Here is a 16,445-nt window from a genome sequence, read left to right on the forward strand (position 1 = left end):
CCCGGGATCGAGTCCCACATCGGGCTCCCTGCTCGGCAGGGAGTCTGCTTCTCTCTCTGACCCTCTTCCCTCTCGTGCTCTCTATCTCTCATTCTCTCTCTCTCAAATAAATAAATAAAATCTTTGAAAAAAAATTTACAAAATCTGGTTTCAAAGTGAAAAACCCATGAACTGAAAATTACCATTTCACATGCACATCCCAGGGGAAACACACATGGACACATCTCTTTTCTAAATACATCCCTGATGTCAGCTACCTCAGAGACCTACTCGACAAACTTGTCCTTGTGAGAGTCTGGAGCCTTGGTATTTCGGTTTGGGACCATAACCTCAAAATCCTTTATTTTGGGGATCCTTTACTTTGTGGGTTATGGAAGGTGCATCACAGAAAGAGTTTCCGTCATGTAATCTACATCATCACCTGACCTCCCTGAAGCCACAAGGTGCACAGGCTGAGTCATGCGCACAGCTGTTCTTGCATCCAGCTCCCTCAACCTCACCTCTCTCTCCAAGCACCCATCGAGGTATTTCCTTCCTCCCCCCACCCTCCCTTTTTGAAATAAATATCAATCCTACAAATCATTTCCTAAGAAAACATCTTATAATTTTTCATTTTTTAAAGATGTATTTATTTATTTGACACAGAGAGACACAGTGAGAGAGGAAACACAAGCAGGGGGAGTGGGAGAGGGAGAAGCAGGCTTCCCACCAAACAAGGAGCCTGATGCGGCGCTCGATCCCAGGACCCCGGGATCATCACCTGAGCCGAAGGCAGACGCTTAACGACTGAGCCACCCAGGCGCCAACATCTTACAATTTTACTAAACATATTGCTACAGCAACCTGGACATCCACCCATCCCTCCACTTATTAACCTGACTTTGCTTGCCTTCCCATTTGTTTAACATTTTTTCTTAAGTGTTATTCTCCCTACAAATTAACTTTTCTTTGCTTGAATTCTGGTACATTTACATACCTCTAGTCTTTAATGCTGTTCTCTCTCCTGGTGCTTGTCTCTTGCCCTCAGCACTATATGCCTTCATTATGGGGCACTGGGTGTCTCTGAAAATACACTACCCTCCTTGCCCAATGGGATCATACATTTACTTCCTACTTTATCTGGCTGGGGAATACCTACTCACCCTGTAAGCTTTAATCCAGATATTTCTCTTGGTACATCTCCTCTTCCTGTGTCAGTGCCCTTTTGCCATGTGACCTCGAAGCTCCTCTTACCAAGAGGTAGAGTTTATTTCTACATCTGGGCTGGTCTTGTGATTTACTTTGGCCTATATAATGCAGCAGAAGTGACTGTTCTGAGCCTCGGCCTTAGGAAGCCTTGCACACTTTCATTCACTCTCAAACCTTCCCCAGCCACTATGGGAACAACCCCAGGCTAGCCACTGGAGAATTGAGTTGATCCAGCTACATTCTTTTTTTTTTTTTTGAAGATTTTATTTATTTATTTATTTGACAGAGAGAGAGAGAGAGAGAGACACAGCAAGAGAGGGAACACAAGCAGGAGGAGCGGGAGAGGGAGAAGCAGGCTTCCCACAGAGCAGGGAGCCTGATGCGGGGCTCAATCCCAGGACCCTGGTATCATGACCTGAGCCAAAGGCAGACGCTTAATGACTGAGCCACCCAGGCGCCCTGATCCAGTTCAGTTACCAGGTGTGTGATGGAAAGCATTTTAGACTAGCCAGTCCCTAGCCACTGTTGGCTGATTGCAGATGAATGAGTGAACCTACCTCAGACCAGCTAAACCTGGCCCACATCAGCAGAACTTTTTAACTCACCCACCGACCTGTCAGCAATAATACATACTTGTTGTCTTCAGCCACTAAGTCGTGGGGTTATTTGTTATACAGCAACAACTGATAACCTCTTTCTTGATCCTACTTAACAGCAGTAACACACTTCCATATGGCTCTTATTCTACTCCATGTTTTCTGGTCTTTCTTTTCCTGCTCTCCTTAAGAACATGGGCATTTTTTTTTGTATCCCCAAATCTAAATGGCTTCTGCCAACTTTCAAATAAGTGGGTGTCAGAAAAATAATTAATTAGTGACTTAAGGATTACAATGATGTCCAACGGATGGTTTTGGAGGCAGACCAGAATCTGAATCCCAGCTCTATATCCTGTATGTGTTACTCCCGAGAATTTGGTTACCCTTGCTCAACCTTATCTGCTCATCTATACATGGAAGACCAGAATCAATATATATGCTGCAGGACTGTGGTGATAAAATACATATTTCCCCTCCCCTGCACCTGGTACTGAGTGACAAATAAGAATTAAATGATAAAATGTAATGCATTTATTATAGTACATGGCTTCATACTTGATAAATGATAGCTCTACTAATATAATCAGGAGCATCCCTGTTGTTGTCACTTCTTAGAGCAGAAACCATCAGTACTCCATCCATAGCCTCTTGGTACTCATCATTTCTGTGCATGCTGATCTGATGGCAGCTTCCAATGGCAAACACCTGGGGTTCTTTGTCTGAGGCTTCCTCTGGCTGCTGGAGTCCTCTTGGCCCACATCTATGGCAGGCCACAGATGCCAGGGAGTTAACACCCTTCACTTCTGTCCAGGGGAGCAGTCTTCCATCAAGGCAGATGGGAAAAGGTAGCTGACTCCCTTGCCCTTGGCTAGGATAAATCCAAGGTGTGTTCTATACTGTATCCCAAAATTGCCCAATGGGATCATACTCCTCTTGGTCACAGCAACAATAAGGTACTTTTTCTGTTTTCCTTCTCTTCCCCACCCCACATCCCCATTTCCCTATAAAGGTATACTGGCATCACCTTCCAAATAAACACCAGGACCCAAATTTTTTGTCTCACTATTTGATTCCAGAGAAATCAACCTAAACTAACTACTAATCTTTCTGTTTTATTTTATTCTTATTGCTTCAGCATACAGTTACTTTTTCAGGAACTTTGACTCCATTTGGAAGCCTACCCTTGTAAAGATCTCTCCAGCTAATCAGAGTTGTATCTGATCCAGTGGATGACAAGACCAATCAGAGAATGTGGCATACCACCTTTAGGTTTCCTTGGATATTTTCATCATGGTTCAATTCTCTGAGTACATTAGGATACCCAATTGATCTTGGGTAGTTCTGTGCTTATGCTAAAAGGCACCTGGAACCATGGTATTGATTCTTGGCCAAGAAAGAAGTGAAATGTAATAGGTAGTGATTTATAACTTGCTATTAGAAGTCCGAAACTCCCCCCAATGCATACTGTACCAGCCTGTCTATGCTGTTTATGGAAACTGAGTGGATTGATGGTTTACACCTGTTTACCTGTTCACAAAGACTGCTTTTAGCTCCCTGAGCTGTGGGGTATAAAATGCTCCTCAGTAAGCCTGATTCTTGGCTCCCCTGAGACCAAACGTGTCATACGTGTATCTTGGTGGTTCATGGTCTGAAGACTAAGGGCATGATGTGTGATGGAGAAAGGACCCTGAGAGCTGCACCTAGAAGTCTCAGTCCCCTCCAGTGCTTGTTGGGCTTGCTTTCTCCTGCTGCACGCTTTCCTTTGTTTGGTTACAGCTGTACATGTATATACTTTATGGTGTCTCAAGAATCTTTTCAATTATCTGACACTATAATTGCTGTACTGGGCCTGTTTTCTTTCTTTCTTTAAAAAAATATTTTATTTATTTATTTGACAGAGAGACACAGCAAGAGAGGGAACACAAGCAGGGGGAGTGGGAGAGGGAGAAGCAGGCTCCCCGCTGAGCAGGGGGACTGCACTGGGCCTGTTTTCTGATGGCCAAAGTCTTCTGAAAAGGGTTTGGTGTGGAGAAAGTAAGGGTTCCCACAGCACCCCATTTTAGAACCCTTTCAGAAAGTTTAGCAACTTTCAAATACACAATACAATATGGTTAACTACAGTCGCCGTGCTGCATATTACACCCCCATGACTTATTTTATAACTGGAAGTTTGTATCTTTTGACCACCTTCACCATTCTATGGATCCCCATCCTCCTGCCCACCTCTAGCAACCTGCAATATAGTCTCTGTAACTTTTAGCTCAGATTTAAAAAAAATTTTTTTTAACTGATTCTACATATAAGTGAGATCATATGGCATTTGTCTTTCTGCACATGTGACTTATTTCACTTAGCATAATGCTCTCAAGGTCCATCTATGCTGCCTCAAATGGCAGGGCTTCCCTTTTTATGGCTGAATAGTATTCCACTGTGTGTGTGTGTGTGTGTGTGTGTGTGTACATTATTTAAAATAAAATTTAAAAGAGCAAAACCATAACATAATTCATCCCCCTACCTTTTTTTGATGGCTGTGGATGAATTGGACTCCAGAGTAGTTTGGCTATTTCTGTTCTGCAACTTTTTGTTGGAGTTCTTCAGTGTTCTTCATTTTTCTTCAGTGTTTTTGGCAAGAGGTGGAAGCATTTTGCCACAGTATATTTCTGTAACAACATGGTACCAACATGTGTCAGAAACCCACCAACATTCTGCTCCGTTTAAAAATAAACAACCTCACTTACTTCCCATTCCTGTACATGCTGCGCATCTTTTCCCTACTGTTCCAATCATTCTCTCAGGCATGCAGCTACTGATCTGGGATTACCTGGACCCCCCAGCAGTGTTAGGCTTCCCTTAGCACCTTACCTGCATCTGTCATAGCACTTTCTCACACTGGTCCAATGTGAGTCCAGTTCTTGAAGAGGGAGTGAGCTCTATGGAGGCAGTGAATGTGCCCTTGGTCCCTGACTCTCTGGGGCTGAGCCTGCTCTCTAGTAATTGCACGTTTCATATGGCCGATTCTCATTATTTGCAGTAGTCACATTCTACACAGTAGCTGCAAACACCAAATGAGCGAATGCTGAACCCATTGTTCCTACAAGAAATCCAGGGTTCTTCAAGTCTCTGATCCCAAACATGCTCATCCATCAACCAACACATAACCTTGTTTTAGAGTTTGTGTTTCTGTTTAAAGACACATTTTATATATATATATATATATATGTTGTTGATTCGTTAACATTCAACTTAGCCAATAGCACCAGACCTCACACCTGAATGAAGATTGCCAAAGACATGTATTTATTCCACAAGGCACATCACACTGAGGAATACTAGACAGTAGGCACCTCAGCACTCTGCTCTGGGACCATTTCAAACAGCAAAACCACCAGCAAAAGCATAGAAATGCAAAAACACATGTGATGGTGAATTTGCAAATACAAAATCCACGAATAATGAAGACTGACTATATATACATTGGCTGATTCAAAGTTATGTGTAGATCTGTAAGTTCCTAGCCTTGTTTTTGGTCCAGCACAGCACTGCCATTTAAATGAGTAAATATATAGGGGCGCCTGGGTGGCTCAGTCGTTAAGCATCTGCCTTTGGCTCAGGTCATGATCCCAGGGTCCTGGGATCGAGCCCTGCATCGGGCTCCCTGCTTGGCGGGAAGCCTGCTTCTCCCTCTCCCTCTCCCCCTGCTTGTGTTCCCTCTCTCACTGTGTCTCTCTCTGTCAAATAAATAAATAAAATCTTCATAAAAAAAATAAATGAGTAAATATATAAATACTATTGATTGAGTACAAAGGGACTAAATACAGATTTCATATGCTTTGTGAAAGATCCAAAAATTGAAAGCAGTTATTCTCTCCTATCCTATTAAAAGGACAAATCCCAGGTCCCAGTTCTTTTCTTCTTCCTGATATTAATCACTGCTCATCCAATTTTCAGACAAGTCCAAAGAAAACCTCCCTGAAAATAATTATAGGTTGACAGTCTACCCTATCCATTATGGGACAACCCAAACCATTTCCAGAAGATGGCTCCATTTTTCTCCTTGAATAATAAGAAATACCTGCTTTTATTTTATTATATGCATCAGTTAACTGTAGGTACACAGTGTACATACTTACTACGCTTGTATTTTCTGTAAAAATGCCAGTACTTTGTGACATAAAAAGTAGGAAGTATCACACTTTAAGTATCTACTTTCCCATGCATTCGAAAAATGTTTAAGGCTTCCCTTAGGGACAGAGATTTATGTTTTAAAGCTGTTGCAAATATTTTCCCATTAAGTTTACTTCTTAATATTTAAAACTGGTTAAATTTAAACTTGATTTATTTGTATTTCATAGAAAGTAATTTGCTGGTAAAATCATCTTCTTAAAAGCATGCCCTATGTTTTAAACTACCATTGCTAAGATCAGAACTTGCTAAAAATGAATGTCTTGCCTAGATAACAGGAAATCCTAGATGGTTCTGAAAGCTCAGTTCTTGCATGCTTCTAACCTGTTAAAACACAGGTTTTTAATTTAGTTCAAAATCAGCTAAAACATAAGTAGACATAACTTCCTTTTAAAGCCTTGTGATATTCTCTTCATATATTTCAGAGCAGCAGAAGATAAGTCACCTTGTCAGGAAATGCAATTTTAAGACTGATACAGCCATATGGGTCTCTCACATAACAATAATTCAATATATTTTTTACAACAGAAATACCTTGATCCAGAAAAGTAAAACAAAATAAATGTATCTTATTTTTATATATTAATACCATTATATTACATTTTCTATATAATTAATCAGTATTTTGGTTTTAAACTTTATTTTGTAATTAGCATTTTTAACTTTCTATTTACACTACAAGTAACCAAAATAAAAAAAGTCAGATGCCATAAATTTAATATGTGCCTAGATTAAAACTCTCCTATCACTAAAACTCTCCTCTCAAATTTCTTTTCCTTTAAACATGCCACTAAGAAACCTTTATCTATTATCTCTGTAAAGCCAGATTGCCACTATTGACCTAGAAAAAGCAATCTGAATGCTCACTAGACTATGTTCAGATAACAACTACACTACTCTGAACCTGCTGATAATGTACATATTAATATGAGGTACTGATGTCAATTAAATTTAATATTTCCAACCTTCAAGAGGAAGGGGTTGACTTTGGAACCAACAGACTTGGCTCCAGCACTAGCTGCACAGTTTGGACCAATTCGTCATTCCTCAAGTTTATTTGTTCATCTGAAAAATGGAGATGGACACAATTTTCCATAATACAGAGGGGTCCACAAGATAAAGTGAAAATGTCCTATATAAGTAAGGTACCTCGCCAATAGTGAATAGTAAAGAATGTTAGTTCTGGTTTTTAGTAAGTACAAAACCAACCCAAGCAGCATTTCAGACAACTGAATTTAGCCCTTAAAACCAAAAATCAGTGACCTGTCATCTGTGAATAATTTGTAGAAAACAAAAAAACCCCCAAAAGTTCTAGTTTACCCACACATTTTCTTACCAGCAAAATAAGCATCTCTATATGTGTGTCTGTTATAGAGATGTACCCAAAGAAACACAACTTTTTTTTACCACAAGTCTATGCCATTTTATACATTTCATTTTCATGGATTCACAGATTCATTTCATAAATTCAATATGGCCTCTCCATATTGGGCTCCTTGACCATGAGACCAAACAAAAAACTTTGCTACAAGTGGCACTTGACTCAAAAACAGATGTATTATTGGACTCACTGGCCAATCACTAAAAAAAAAAAATCTAAGATTCTATTTTATGTAAAATAGAACAAAGATTTGCCATCAACTATATTGGGACAAATACTTCTAGTCCCTGCACACTTGTTTTCTCCTCTCATTCAAGAATAAGAGCACTTATACAGATCATTTCAGGTGGTTTAGACCCAGGACGAAATGAGCCCCATCAGCCCTGCAATCTTAGAATGTTTGTTGCATTATTCACCCTTTTATCCACTTCTCCTTTTACCCAGAAATTTAAATATGTGAGTGGCAGGTTTGATATGTGGTCTGTGCTCTTATGTTAAAAAAACAGGACTCTTTTTTTTTCTCTCTCTCTCAAAGAGAATAGGCTATGACCTTGTCCTCATTAATAGTGAGTTCTGAGCAAATAAAGTCCAATGGATTATGAAATCATGAAAGATGCTAAATACCATCAGGTCAAAGTCTTCCAACAACTTTGAGGCACTGGGGTAAGAGGAGAGAAATAAATGGATTATATGGAGAAAACCTATAATTTATTTTTTAATCTTTTTTTTTTTTTACTAGGATAGCATCTTTCTAAAACCAAATTAATATGGATCATCCTTCTTGAAAATATAACTTCATCACTGTGCCATTTTATAATAGCTTTTTCTTTGTGTATACTTTATAACGTGGATATTTCTATACTTTCAACTAGATGTAGCACTCCTCACCTAATAGGAAAACCTTTAGATACACAAAAGGGTTTCATTACCCGGTTTGACAGTAGAAAAGCCAAGCAGAAAACAAGCTGGCAGAGAGAGTTTAATATAAACCTCCTCTGAGGACTTGCAAACAACATCACATTTGTTTTCTGCTACTCATCTGCCCCTCTGTGATCTCTGTCTCTCTCTATAATAAAATATTTATAGCCAGAGCTCAGCAGCCCTTCCTCTTTCTTCAGTGTTGGAATAAGGTGTGTTCTGCTCCCTGGGAGAGAACAACAAATAGAAACACTAAAACTCTGAATACATAACTTTGGGGGAGAAGAAAACCTCATCTACTGAAAGACAGATTTTCTTTCATTCAAAGCAAGATAACTGTGACATATGGAACTACATTTTCTGTCATTATTTATGCATTTGTCAAGTGCCCGAATGCTCTCTAGGGAAACTTCTAGGGAGTCTACAGAACTCTTCGCTCTCTTTGGATATCCTCTAATATGGATTGAGCACTATTTTGTTTTTCTTTTCAGGGAATAATGAAGCTTGATTTTCTAAAACCAATCTCATCTTTTCCTACAGGAAAATATCCTGTTTGAATGTCTGGCCTCTATCTATGAAACATTTCCCCTGAGACAATGGAAGGATTGAGCTTTTTAGGACTGAACTGTAGGTAGTATTCTCATGTTAATGCTCCTTTCCATCTGCAAGAGCAGTTTGTGTGATGGCTTTTAATTTAAGGAGTAATTATCCTATAGGCTAACAACCATGTAAACAATGAAGTTTGGATATATTGGTTTTCTAGTTGGATAGAAAAGGTACTTTGAATTTTTATTTTCACAAGTGCCCCAAGTTCTAGCTCCATGGGTGAGTACTTGCTTTTCAAACTTGATTGACTAAATGAGTCTGTATCTGGGCTTCCTTATCTCACACCCCTGGTAATGACATACGCGGTCACACAACTTACAGCGGGTTAAATGAAAGGATGTATGTATAAAACCTTCAGATACTCTGAAGCGCTCTACAATATTAGAAGTTATTTTAATTCCTAGGTCTTTGAATTTTACAAACATTAATCTGATACAGGAAACAGAAAAGCTAACAGATCAAAACTTGGTGATAAAGTCTCTGGAATTAGAGGATTCTCTAGCTTCCACTTCAGTGGATCTGCACCTGTCCAAGTTGATCCTGCTGAGCTTAGATTTCCTAGGCAAGATGACGATGTGGAGAAATAGTGGGGAGACCACTCTCCTCTTGAAAGCAAGGGGTTCTTAACTGGGGGTTTTCACTTCAAGTCCCTGGGATCATTTAGATAGGATTTATGGGTTCCATGAATTTGGATGAGAAAGAAAATACCACTCCATTTTCCTTAGCCTTTAACAGGCAACAAAACCCAGGAATATTCTAAGGACTTGTAATCGAGAAACATAAGCCTTTTTATAGCACATTGTAATGGCTGCAGACACCTTGAAACATCATTTGCACGCCACACTACTCCAGATATATGGCAGTTATTGGGTCTGCCATTGGATAGGATATTTCCAAATCAAGTAACTCGTATCACCAGAACACAAACTTATTTTATTTGATGTTTTGATGACTTTATGTCAACATAATTAGTTTCCTTTATAACCCTAGGTATTGTATTTTATGCATTTTAAAACAGTATGTTGTCACTGTGGTAACCTAGGGATTCCACTCTTGGGTATCTACCCAAAAGAACTGAAAAACCCACACTCAAATTCTGGTACAGGAATATTTATAGCAACATTATTTGCAGTAGCTAAAAGATGGAAACAACCCAAATATCCATCAACAAATGAATGGATAAATAGAATGTGGTATTTCTAGACAACAGAGTATGATTCAGGCATAAAAAGGAAGGAAGTAATGATACATGCTACAATGTGGATGAACCTCAAACATGCTAAGGGAAAGAAGTCAGACACAAACAGTCACATGTGGTATGATTCTACTTATATGAAATATCCAGAATATGTAAATCCACATGAAAGAGAAAGCAGACTGATGGTTACCAGGGCCTTGGGGGTCAGGATGATGAAGAAAATGGCTTCATGGGTACGGGGTTTTATTTTCGAATGGCAGAAACGTTTTGGAGCTAGATGGATGTGGTGGCTGTGTAACTTTACAGGTGTTAAATGCCAGGGACTTGCTTACATTAAAATGGTTAATTTTATGTCATGTGAATTTCCTCTCAACAAGTAAAACCAAACACGATATTGAAAATTGGCTCCCAGTCTTCCTGAGGCTGCCAAAGGAGTCCATGGCACAGCAAAAGGATAAAATCCCTGACTTAAAGGTTTCCAAAACGACAGAGCCTTCTCTTCCTTTGGCCCAACTGAAGATGCTGGCCTTATTCCACAGTTATTCAAATTTCCCGAGCATACCAGAGCACTCTAAGGCCTGAAGTTAAGAGTTAGCAGGAAGCAAGGATGCAGCCAATGAGCATTAAGCTTGCTGCTGAACAAGTCATATTTGTTTCTATATTTCTCATAGATACTTACGGACATATTCCAGAAAACAGGGAATGATCAAAAACTTTCCAGGTAAAGGTGGTTATTAACTATCACAACAAACTACACGTTTTAAATGGCCAGAAGTGGTAGACATTCCTTTGTCAATGGTAAGGTTTCCCCATGCTATCAGTTCTCCTGCATATTATTTTAGGAATATCTTTATGCTAGGTGTAATGCTCCTAGAACTTTATTCCACTTCCTTTATGTTATTTTTTTCATTCAACAAATACACATTATAATATCCACTAGTAACACATGATATGAAGAAAAAAACTGGGCAGGAATGAGAATGACAGAAAGTTGCTCGAAAAAGAGATCAAGAAAGAGACTCCCAAGAGGTGGCATTTGAACAAAAACTTGAATGAAGTGATTATTTGATACTCATTTGATACTCATCAATATTCATTTGAGTAATACAGTGAGATCAATAGTATTCTAGGCTATGGAGCTAGCATATGCAAATGTCCTGAGGTCAGGAATGTTCATGGAACAACATTGAAGGCCCATGTGGCTACAGTGGAGCCGGTGAGGAAAGAATGGTATAAAAATAAGGCAAGAGCATGTAGCCATGAACCAGACTGTAGATGGCCTTATAGGCCATAGTTAAGATTTTAGATTTTACTGTAAATCTGATGGATAAGCAATGGGAGAGCTTTGAGCAGAAGGTGGCATGATCTAATTTACATTCTGAAACTGTTCATAGAATTAGTGGAAACACAAGGGGCAGGCAACGTTGAAATATTAAGACGTTATTTAGGTAGCACAGGCAAAAAAAAAATGATAGCAGCTTGTATTAGGGTGGGAATAGTAGAGACATTGAGAAGTAGTCTGATTTTAGATATATTTTGAAAATACAGATGACCCTTTGATGGGTTTGGCTATGGTGCCAGAGAATGTACTTCACCCTGAGTCAGGTGGACAGCAGTGCCACTTACTGAGCTGGGAGGCATTTGGAGAGGAGATTTAAATGGTGCTGTTGTCCATTTGAGCTGCTACAACAAAATACCACAGCCTGGGTGGCTTATAAACAACAGCAATTTATTCCTCACAGTTGTAGAGGCTGGAAGTCTGATATCAGAAGGGCAGTATGGCTGGGTGATGACTCTCTTCTGGGTTGCATTTTCACATGGTAGAAGGGGCTGAGAGCTCCATGGGATCTCTTCTTCAAGCACACTACTGCCACTCCTGAGGGCTCCACTCTCACAGTCGAGTCACCTTCCCAAAGCCCTACGTATTTCAACACATACTTTGTGCAGAGGACATAAACATTCAGACAGTAGCTATGTATTGGTCAAGAAAATCAAGCGTTTAGTTTAAAACATAAGAGATTTCATTGCAAAAGATGGCTGAAATTCTTTATCTTTCACTGTATGCATGCTTTTCACCAAGTAACATTTTAGGTCCCTCTCTCCCTGGTTTGGCTCTGTGACTTGATTTGGCCAATGGGACATTAACAGTTTTCCTGTATTTTTAATGACTTACGCATTTCTGACTTTTCTTGCATGTCTGCCATTACCACAAAAACACGTCCAGGATAGTTGGATGCAGAAAGAGAGACACAAGGAGAGAAACAGTATGGCCCTGATCACCCCAGCCAAAGCCCTCATAGACAAGTTAACAGCCACCTGGTAAACATATACAAGTCCAGCTAACTACTAGTAGAGCCATCAGGTCAACCTACAGTTGACCCAAGATATATAAGCAAGCCTAGCTTACATCAACTGAACCCTGCAGAGCTGTGAACTTAATAGATATATAAATAATTGTGTGGCTGGTTTTTGTTTTATTTATTTATTTGACAGAGACAGACACAGAGAGAGAGGGAACACAAGCAGGGGAAGTGGGAATGGGAGAGGGAGAAGCAGGCTGGGCTCAATCCCAGGACCCTGGGATCATGACCTGAGCTGAAGGCAGACACTTAAGGACAGAGCCACCCAGGCGCCCCGTGTGGCTGGTTGTTATACAGCATTTTCATGACAGTATATGGCTGACAGAGGATGTACCCAAATATGAGAAATACACCTCATCCCAGCCAATCCAAAGAGGCTGTTCTTATATTCTGCTTGTAGGTTGCAAATAGAATGTGGTAGGAAATCAGTGACAAAAATTGAATCATAAATAATGAACGAATCATAAAATCCAGGCTCCCTCACTTATATGGGCCCATTCCAAGAAAGGCCCATCCTGGGTGACTGAAATTAAGTTTTTAAAAATCTACAGTTTAGGAAAGTTTATCAAGCTTTTTAATACTGGAATATATTTTAAGGATTACTGTTAAATTCAAGACATTTCTCTCAAGTGTAAGATTTTAGTGCATTTCTGGATTTCTTCGGATTGCCAACACTCAACTACTGATTTGTCATCAATACCCTCATTGACTTGGCTTCTAATACCTTTCCTGCACAATAAAGAACAGGGACTGATGTATCATGAAGCCAAAGGCTCAAGGCCATTCACTTGTTTATGGACATCAAGACCTTGAAACGGGCCCCAGCAATATGTTGACACGGTTGTATTTTCACAAAACATGCAAAAGTAAGATATTTTAACAGTAACTGGTTAAGACAGCTGTCTCTTTACATTCCAACTTCCTACATCACACTTCTCTATGTGTTGTGTGGAGTTGGGGTGCTGCTGGTTATTCTGGGGCTCTAGCTAAGGGAGAACTTGAGCTGAGGTTGCATTTGGTTTGTGATGAGTGGGCTCTATTTATGTGTTTTGCAGTAAATTTCCATTACAGTTCAGTTTTTGTTGGTCACCCCATTGCAGCAATGGCTTTCAGGAATTCTGCAACACCTCCAGGTACTGACTGACCCAGCATCACAGCACAGAGATGCAGGCCTAGGGAGCACATTGCAGTGTGACTGTTCCCTGCAGCTGTAGATGTATGTGCGTGAAAGAATTCTGCCTTTTCTAAAGCTTCTTAAGCTCTGCGACATGGGAACAACACTTCCGAGGCGAAAATGTATTTTCAAAGATTCACAACATCTTTGTTTACAAAGTTGATAAGGTTTGAACATACCATCTAACTGCAATCTAGTAAGTTGTTTTGAAGGTCTTGTGAAAACAAGTGAGACATTAAAACTCCCTGCTTTGATCATGTAAGAAAGGTATATTTTTTTTAAATTTTTATTTATTTATTTAACAGAGACAGCACAAGTAGGCAGAGCGGCAGACAGAGGGAGAGGGAGAAGCAGGCTCTCGGCCGAGCAGGAAGCCCGATGTGGGGCTCGATCCCAGGACCCTGGGATCGTGACCTGAGCAGAAGGCAGCACTTCACCAACTGAGCCACGCAGGCATCCCAAGAAAGGTACATTTTATGTCATCTTTATATTTATTAAAGAATGGAGGAAAAACTAAGAAAAAAATTAAGAGATTGAAGAGGTTGCTGCCTGTGTTCTCGTCTAGGATTTTGACGGATTCCTGTCTCACATTTAGGTCTTTCATCCATTTTGAGTCTATTTTTGTGTGCGGTGTAAGGAAATGGTCCAGTTTCATTCTTCTGCATGTGGCCGTCCAATTTTCCCAACACCACTTGTTGAAGAGACTGTCTTTTTTCCATTGGACGTTCTTTCCAGCTTTGTCAAAGATTAGTTGCCCATAGAGTTGAGGGTCCATTTCTGGGCTCTCTATTCTGTTCCATTGATCTATGTGTCTGTTTTTGTACCAGTACCATACTGTCTTGATGATGACAGCTCTGTAATAGAGCTTAAAGTTCAAAATTGTGGTGCCACCAGCTTTGCTTTTCTTTTTCAACATTCCTCTGGCTATTCAGGGTCTTTTCTGGTTCCATACAAATTTTAGGATTATTTGTTCCATTTCTTTGAAAAAAGATGATGGTATTTTGATAGGGACTGCATTATATGTGTAGACTGCTCTAGGTAGCATAGACATTTTCACAATATTTGTTCTTCCAATCCATGAGCATGGAATGTTTTTCCATTTCTTTGTGTCTTCCTCGATTTCTTTCATCAGTATTCTATAGTTTTCTGAGTACAGATTCTTTGCCTCTTTGGTTAGATTTATTCCTAGTTATCTTACGGTTTTGGGTGCAAAGGTAAATGGGATCGACTCCTTAATTTCTCTTTCTTCTGTCTTGTTGTTGGTATATAGAAATGCAACTGACTTCTGTGCCTTGATTTATATCCCGCCATTTTACTGAATTCCTGTATGAGTTCTAGCAGTTTTGGGATGGAGTCTTTTGGAACTTCTTCCTACAAACATCGCCGAAGGCAAGGGAAGCAAGGGCAAAAATGAACTACTGGGACTTCATCAAGATAAAAAGCTTTTGCACAGCAAAGGAAACAGTCCACAAAACTGAAAGATGACCGACAGAATGGGAGAAGATATTTGCAAATGACATATCAGATAAAGGGCTAGTATCCAAAATCTATAAAGAACTTCTCAAACTTAACACCCAAAGAACAAATGATCCAATCAAGAAATGGGCAGAAGACATGAACAGACATTTCTGCAAAGAAGACATCCAAATGGCCAATGGACACATGAAAAAGTGCTCCACATCACTTGGCATCAGGGAAATACAAATCAAAACCACAATGAGATACCACCTCACACCAGTCAGAATGGCTAAAATTAACAAGTCAGGAAACGACAGATGTTGGCGGGGATGCAGAGAAAGGGGAACCCTCCTACACGGTTGATGGGAATGCAAGCTGGTGCAGCCACTCTGGAAAATAGTATGGAAGTTCTTCAAAAAGTTGAAAATAGAGCTACCCTATGACCCAGCAATTGCACTATGGGATATTTACCCCAAAGATACAAATGTAGTGATCCAGAGGGGCACGTGCACCCCAATGTTTATAGCAACAATGTCCACAATAGCCAAACTATGGAAAAAGCCTAGATGTCAATCAACAGACAAATGGATAAAGAAGATGTGGTATATATACACAATGGAATATTATGCAGCCATCAAAAAAATGAAATCTTGCCATTTGCAATGACCTGGATGGAACTAGAGGGTATTATGCTAAGCGAAATAAGTCAATCAGAGAAAGACAAGTATCATATGATCTCACTGACATGAGGAATTTGAGAAACAAGACAGAGGATCATAGGGAAAGGGAGGGAAAAATGAAACAAGACAAAACCAGAGAGGGAGGGAAACCATAAGAGACTCTTAATCTCAGGAAACAAACTGAGGGTTGCTGGAGTGGAGGGGGATGGGAGGGATGGGGTGGCTGGGTGATGGACATTGGGGAGGGTATGTACTATGGTGAGCAATGTGAATTGTGTATAAGACTGATGAATCATAGACCTGTACCCCTGAAACAAATAATACATTATATGTTAATTAAAAAAGGTAAAGTAAAAAAAATTAAAAACAAAAGAAAAAAATTAAAAACAAAAGAAAAAAATTAAGAGAATATGAGACAAACAATTAAAATGATAAGTCAACAAAAATCATTAACATAGAAGAAGCCTCTGGTACCAAAAAATTTTCAGACCACTCCGAAAGCATTTATTAGAAGGAAAATTATGAAGAAAAGTAACAGATTGGTTCTTGTTTGATAATTCAATTAATGAAGAGGAACAAATCATATGAATACTGGAAAATATTGAAATTCTTCCTGATTTGACACAAATGAAGATTATGAAGAGAACTTAAAACCCATCACAGTCACAACAAGGAAGACATTGATGAGTAAGTGGTGATGCAAT

The 16,445-nt window shown here is 39.6% G+C and overlaps 1 protein-coding gene across 2 annotated transcripts in view; it reads right to left on the bottom strand.

The window, feature by feature from the left end:
- Positions 1 to 16,445, bottom strand: part of PAK5 (p21 (RAC1) activated kinase 5) — a 299,564-nt gene that overhangs the window by 165,079 nt on the left and 118,040 nt on the right. For both annotated transcript variants that reach the window (XM_025876070.2, XM_073878384.1), the window contains exon 2: positions 4,300 to 4,444. The gene's annotated coding sequence lies outside the window, so the exon portion shown is untranslated. The remainder of the gene's footprint in view (positions 1 to 4,299; positions 4,445 to 16,445) is intronic.

Source organism: Callorhinus ursinus, unplaced genomic scaffold, assembly GCF_003265705.2.
Source record: "Callorhinus ursinus isolate GAN/ISIS: 27379988/994484 unplaced genomic scaffold, GSC_fseal_2.0 scaffold29, whole genome shotgun sequence".
In the NCBI taxonomy this organism is placed as follows: Eukaryota; Metazoa; Chordata; class Mammalia; order Carnivora; family Otariidae; genus Callorhinus; species Callorhinus ursinus.